Source organism: Ursus americanus, chromosome X (assembly GCF_024610735.1).
Source record: "Ursus americanus isolate L20-20 chromosome X, mUrsAme1.1.p, whole genome shotgun sequence".
Lineage (NCBI taxonomy): Eukaryota > Metazoa > Chordata > Mammalia > Carnivora > Ursidae > Ursus > Ursus americanus.
This window is the reverse complement of record NC_142164.1, coordinates 15,279,006-15,285,348: the sequence shown is the minus strand read 5'-3', so window position 1 is coordinate 15,285,348 and position 6,343 is coordinate 15,279,006. Positions and strand designations below refer to the sequence as shown.

At 42.4% G+C, this 6,343-nt stretch overlaps 1 long non-coding RNA gene across 1 annotated transcript; it reads right to left on the bottom strand.

Annotated features, from left to right (window-relative positions):
* Positions 1-848: 848 nt before the first annotated feature.
* LOC148106827 (uncharacterized) lies at positions 849-3,954 on the bottom strand. Its single transcript, XR_015723392.1, has 3 exons — positions 3,869-3,954; positions 1,156-1,253; positions 849-1,065 (listed from the first exon to the last, which is right to left on the bottom strand). It is a non-coding gene; the product is annotated as an uncharacterized LOC148106827 (long non-coding RNA).
* Positions 3,955-6,343: the final 2,389 nt, after the last annotated feature.

The window sequence follows — 6,343 nt, the reverse complement described above, 5'->3', positions numbered from 1 at the left end:
CCTCTCAATCAACAGGCAAAGAAGGGCTGTACTGTACTGGCTGGGGTGACTGAACCTGACTATCAAAGGAAATTGAGTTCCTCCTACAAAAGAGCTATGGAGGAGTATGTCTGATATGTTCAGAGAGCTTCTTGATACTCCCGTGTTTCACGGTTAAAGTCAATGAACAGCGTATGTATATCACATCATCATGATATACACTTTAAATATCTTACACTTTCATTTGTCGGTGAAGCTGAAAAAAAGTCAGTGGATAATTATAATGACCTAACTGAGACAGAACATCCAACGGCCAAACCGTTCAAAAATGAAGGTTTGAAGGGTGCCTGGGTGGCTCAGTCAGTTGAGCATCTGGTTCTTGGTTTCAGCTCAGGTCGTGATCTCAGGGTCAATGAGATCGAGCCCCACATCAGGCTCTGCACTCAGCCGGGAGTCTGCTTGGGATTCTGTCCCACCCCCTCTGCCCCTCCCCCATCCCTCCTCTCTCACGCGTGCCCATGCACATTCTTTCTCTCCCATAAATAAATAATTAAGTAAATAAATAAATAAATATTCATTAAAAAAAAAAAGAATGAAGGCTCGAGTCGAATCTCCCCAGGCAAAGAATCATGAGGAGCTGAGGTCCAGCAGAGGACAGCAGTAGTGAAAGAAGGCAGTTGTCAGTGCCAGCAACATGGCCTGCTTCAGACACCAGGACTGTATTAGGATTTTGCCTGAAGAGGCACTACCGTACCCTTCCCCGAGTGGGAAAACAAACAAATAAGAAAGCAAACTATATTTTCAACTGATATTCTCAGGGCCAAAGCCAAATTTTACTGATGGAGAATTACAACATTAAAAAGCTCCATTGTTTTTTCGTAACCTCTAGAAGGCAGTTCCCTTGAGTGCCACATTCTAGGAAACCAGCAATATCCAGCACCATTCCACAGCACAGCAAACTGGTCCTTGTTTCTCACAGATAGTTGTGGTAACAGGCTATTTTTGTGATGTAATTAACTTTGTTGTGAAGATGGTGAAAATTACTTTTTCTAGTACCTTCTCAATGTTGTGAATCTTTTTTAAAATCTGAAAATAAACAGAAAAGTCATTAACCAAAAGACGCCTAAAACACTTATGCTGTGCGAGACATTGTGGGGGATACAAAAAGGAGCTTACAATGTACATGGGACTATAAAATGAGTCTTCATGGAAAGTTGCAGGATACTAAATCCACACAAAATCAATTGCGTTTCTGTACACCAACAATGAAAAATCTGAAATGGAAACGAAGAGAACAATTCCATTTATAATAGCATCAAAAAGAATAAAATACTTAGAAGGACACCTGAGTAGCTCAGTCAGCTAAGCGTCTAACTCTTGGTTTCAGCTCAGGTCATGATCTCAGAGTCCTGGGATCGAGCCCTGCGTTGGGATCCATGCTCAGTGGGGAACCTGCTGGAGATTTTCTCTCCCTTTACATCTCCCTCTGCCCCTCCCCCTGCTCATGTACTCGCGTGCACTCTCTCTCTAAAATAAATAAATAATTCTTTTTAAAAAAAGAGTAAAATACTTAGAAATAAACCTAACAAAGAAAGTGAAAGATTTGTACATCAAAAACTATAAAACATTGCTGAAATGGGGCACCTGGCTGGCTCGGTCAGTAGAGCATGTGACTCTTGATCTTGGGGTCATGAGTTCAAGCCCCATGCTGGGTATAGCGGTTACTTTTAAAAAGTGCTGAAAAAATTTAAGATGACACAAATAAATGGAAAGACATCCCACGTCCATGGGTTGGAAGATTTAATATTGGTAAGAAGCTTATACTACCCAAAGCAATCTACAATGTAATCCCTATCAAAACTGAAATAGCGTTTTGTGCAGAAATAGACAAATTCATCCTAAGAATTCATATGAAATTTCAGGAGACACTGAATAGCCAAAACTATTTTGAAAAGGAAGAATAAAATTGGAAGACTCACATTCCTGATTCTGAAATGTATTATAAAGCATCAATAATTAAAACAGTGTGGTAATGGTTTAAAGATACACAAATAGACCAATAGACTAGAGAGCCTACAAATAAATCCTTGCATATATGGTCAAATGTGCTTCTACAAGAGTGTCAAGACCATTCAATGAGGAAAGGAGTCTCTTCAAAAAAATGTTACTGGGGTGGGGGGGGCATGTGGCTGGTTCAGTCACTAAAGCACATGACTCTTGATCTCAGGGTCATGAGGTCGAGCTCCACATTGGGTGTAGAGCTTACTTTAAAAAATTTTTTTAAATGGTACTGGGATGGAATATTACTCAGCCATCAGAAGGGATGAATACCTACCATTCGCATCGACATGGATGGAACTGGAGGGGATTATGCTGGGTGGAATAAGTCAAGCAGAGAAAGACAATTATCATATCATTTCACTTATATGTGGAAAATAAGGAATAGTGTGGAGGACCACAGGGGAAGGGAGGGAAAACTGAATGGAAAGAAATCAGAGAGGGAGAAAAACCATGAGAGACTCTGGACTCTGGGAACCAAACTGACGGTTATAGAAGGGAGGGGGTTCAGGGGATGGGGTAACCAGGTGATGGGTATTAAGAAGAGCACATGTGGTGATGAGTGCTGGGTGTTATACGCAACTAATGAATCACTGGACACTACATCAAAAACTAATGATGTACTATATGCTGGCTAACTGAATATAATAATAAAAAAATTAATTAATTAAGGCACTGGGAAAACTGGATACCCACATAAAAAAGAATAAAGGTAGGCCCTTATCTTACACCATAAATAAAAATTAATTCAGAATGGATTTAAGACCTAAATGTAAGACATAAAACTCCTGAAAGAAAACATAGGGGGAAGTCTTCATGACATTGGACTTGGCAATAATTTCCTTTTTTAAAAGATTTATTTATTCATTTGAGAGGGAGCATGGGGAGGGCAGAGGGAGAGAATCAGCAAGCAGACTCCCTGCTGTGCGTGGAACCTGACTTAGGGCTCAATTCACGACCCATGAGATTATGACCTGAGCTGGAACCAAGAGCTAGACACTCAACCAACTGAGCCACCCAGGCGCCCCAGTAATTTCTTAGATATAACACCAAAAGCCAAAATAGACAGTGCTGTGTGTAGAGAAGGCATGTGCAAGGGAGGGAGTTCAGGAGTTCAGTTTAAACACATGGAAAGGGTTGAGTTTTAAATGTCTCTTAGACATGCAAGTGGAGATACCATGTATGCATTTGAATTTGATTCTGGAGTTCAGGAGCAAGTTGTAATCTAGAGGTATCAATTTGGGTGTTATTGAAATACACATTGTCATATTTTAAGTTCCAACACTAGGTGGGGTCATCTAAGGAGAGAGTATATTCAAGGGAAGAAGGCCCAGGATCCGGGTTAGTGGCCCTACAATATTTAGTAGTGGGAAGGAAAAGAAACAACCAGAAAAGGAGAATGAGAAAGACTCCCAGTAAGGGGGTAAGAAATCAGGAAAATGTGGTTTCTGGAAAGGTTTCCAGAGGTCTGAAGTGAATGACGGTGTCAAATACTGCCGAGAAGTTAAAGACAACATGCAGCAGACACTGGGAACTTGACAAGGACAGTTTCAGTGGAGCAGAGAAGGCAGACGTCAGACCGCACTGGGTTAGAAGATGAACAGGAGGTGGGGACATGCAGAGAGCGAGTCCAGGCCCAGCATCCTGTTGAGCTCATCATCTCCTACTGCCCCAGAGACCTGCTTCATCCTACTAACTCTTGCAACAACTCCAAATAGTTGTGGCTTATTAGATTCTTTTCCTTCTACTTGCAAACATGTTCATATCTGTTTCTCAAAGACATAATTACCATCTTCCTTCCTATTTCATTAACAGCAAGGCCATTCTCTACCTTCTCTTAGACGATAAAGGACTGTCGGGTTCTCCAGGACTTTTCATTTTGTCTTCAAGCCCTGCAGCAAACTCATCTGCTTCATCGGTCATCGGTCACTGAAAAAAATCAATCAACATATTCCATTAATGACAAAAATGCAACCATTGCAAAGTTGGAAAGTCTGCATATGTGCCTAAAATCATGTATTTGCATCATTAATATAAGTTTTAATCATGCGGCAAAAATTTACCATCCACCAAGAAATGCTCTGTTCTCAGATATGCAACTTAATTTTAATCCAGTCTAAGTGGGATGAGGAGGAACTGAAAATACAAAGTGTTGTCCAAAGACAAACATGATACAACCATGATTAATCAAAATGTTTGGGGAATGAGTGGCTCTCATCAACCAAAAGGAGCCAAACACATGGTTACCCATTAAAGAAGTAGAACCCATTCTGTGTCAGCTCCCTTCAGGGGAAATCATGTGTGTGTGTGTGTGTGTGTGTGTGTGTGTGTGTGTGTGTGTATGTGTGTTTATACTTTAAACTCATCATTAACAAAATTGATTACCACTTAACTAATGCTACACATAGACGGTGAAGGGTAGGGTAGTTTGAAAATTAAGTCCCCAAACACAGGGAGATTCAAATATGTCCACCTAGGTGCTGGTAGAGAGGAGTGCTTTTCAATGTCGGGGGATATGGACCAGAAGTATAGAAAAAAAAGTTATCTTTAAGCTGTTATCATCCAAGGATAACCAAAACTATGGCCCCTGTTATTTAAATAAAATCATAAAAAACAATTTTTCATACAATTTGCATTTCCTGCAATAGAAGAGTACAAAGAGGGTGAAAACATGTCATTGAGCACTACTACCCACCAGGTACTATTCTAAAGGCTTTACATGTATTAACTCACTTAATCCCCTGTAGAGTCCTGTGAACTAGGTGTGATTATCATCCTCATTGTTATAAATATGGAAACCAAAGCACAGAAAGATTAAGGGAAACTCTAATTACTTGAAGACTGGGGTCATGTGGAATACCGTCAAGTCTAGTTTTTGTGAGACAAGGATTATTGCTTTATACCAATGATCTCTTTCACAAGTGCAGATATAATGTGTCTCTCCCACCCCCGCCAGGGCTGTGATAGAACTCCAGGGAAGAGCCACCCTTCAGGGCTTAGAAAGACCACCCAAGGAAAAGCACCACGCCCAGCACTGAATTATAACATCAGAGGAAGCATCCTCACCAGGTTGAAATAGAGCACCCAAGGAAAATTCCCCTACTGCACAGCTGAGATATGGTGCCAAAGGGAAATCCCTCCCCCAGTACTGACATAACACCCAAGAAGGAGTGCCACCCCTGGGCTGAAATAGAAAACCCAGTGAAAAGTCCTCTCCAGGGCTTAGAGAGAGCTTAAGAGGAAAATCCCCCTTCCAAAGGGGTTGAAGTCCAGATCTTGTTGGAGAAGCTGAGCTATGACTCAGTGTATGGCAGAGGATTTCTGTGGTTCTGGAAAACCACCCTCTGGAATTAGAGCTGTAGAACCCAAGGGAGAATCCATTTGTCTAGGGCTGAGAGCAAACACTGAAGGGAAAGCCCCTCCTTTAACACCGCTGAGATAGAGGGCCTTAGGAAGATACCCTCCTTGCCTCCACTCAGACAGGGCACTCAAGTAAAAGCCCCCTCTCCATGTCTAAGACAGAGCATCCAAGGAAGAGCCCCCACCCCAGGGCAATGTAAAGCACCCATAGAAGTGTTTCCCTTTATAGAGCTTAGATACAGAATCTAAGAAACAGCTCCAAACCCAGGGCTGAGATGAAGCAATCAGGAAAGGAACTCCCCACTGCATGGCTGATAAGCAAGCAAGGAAAGTCCCTTCCCCCAACATAGCAGAGATAGGGAAGACCTATGGGAAAGTCTTCCCCTAGTACTGAGTACCAAAGACGAGATCCTCCTTGCTGGACTCAAATAAAGCCCCCTCATCAACACAGCTGAGAGTGCCAAGGGAGAGTTCTCCCCGAGGGCTGAAATAGTCACCCAAGAAAGAGACCCCCACATAGCTAAAGGCAGAACACCCAAGGAATAGTCCCCCACCCCAAGGAAGAGTTCTCCGTCCCAGGGTTCAGATCAACCAAGGAATAGTTCCACTCCCTGGGCTGAGAACACCCAGGGAAGAATGCCTTTCCAGGGCAGAGAAAAAGTTCCCAAGGAAAAGTATTTCCACACCAAGAGTTGAAATCCTTACCTTATTGAAAGAGACTAGAAGCAACTCAGAGAATGGCAGTCAAGTTGTGGTACCACACCAGTGGAACTTTCTAGAAATCTGCCCTCTGACAGCTGCCAGAAATCTGTCTCGGGGTATCTGATGGTGTTGTGCAGAGAGATGTCTCACTGGAAGCACTCTTACGTATTACTGCTTCGGAGGGTTTAAAGAGAAGTTGCTGGCCAAGGAGTGCTGCTGGCCACAATGCCCTGTACCAGCTGGG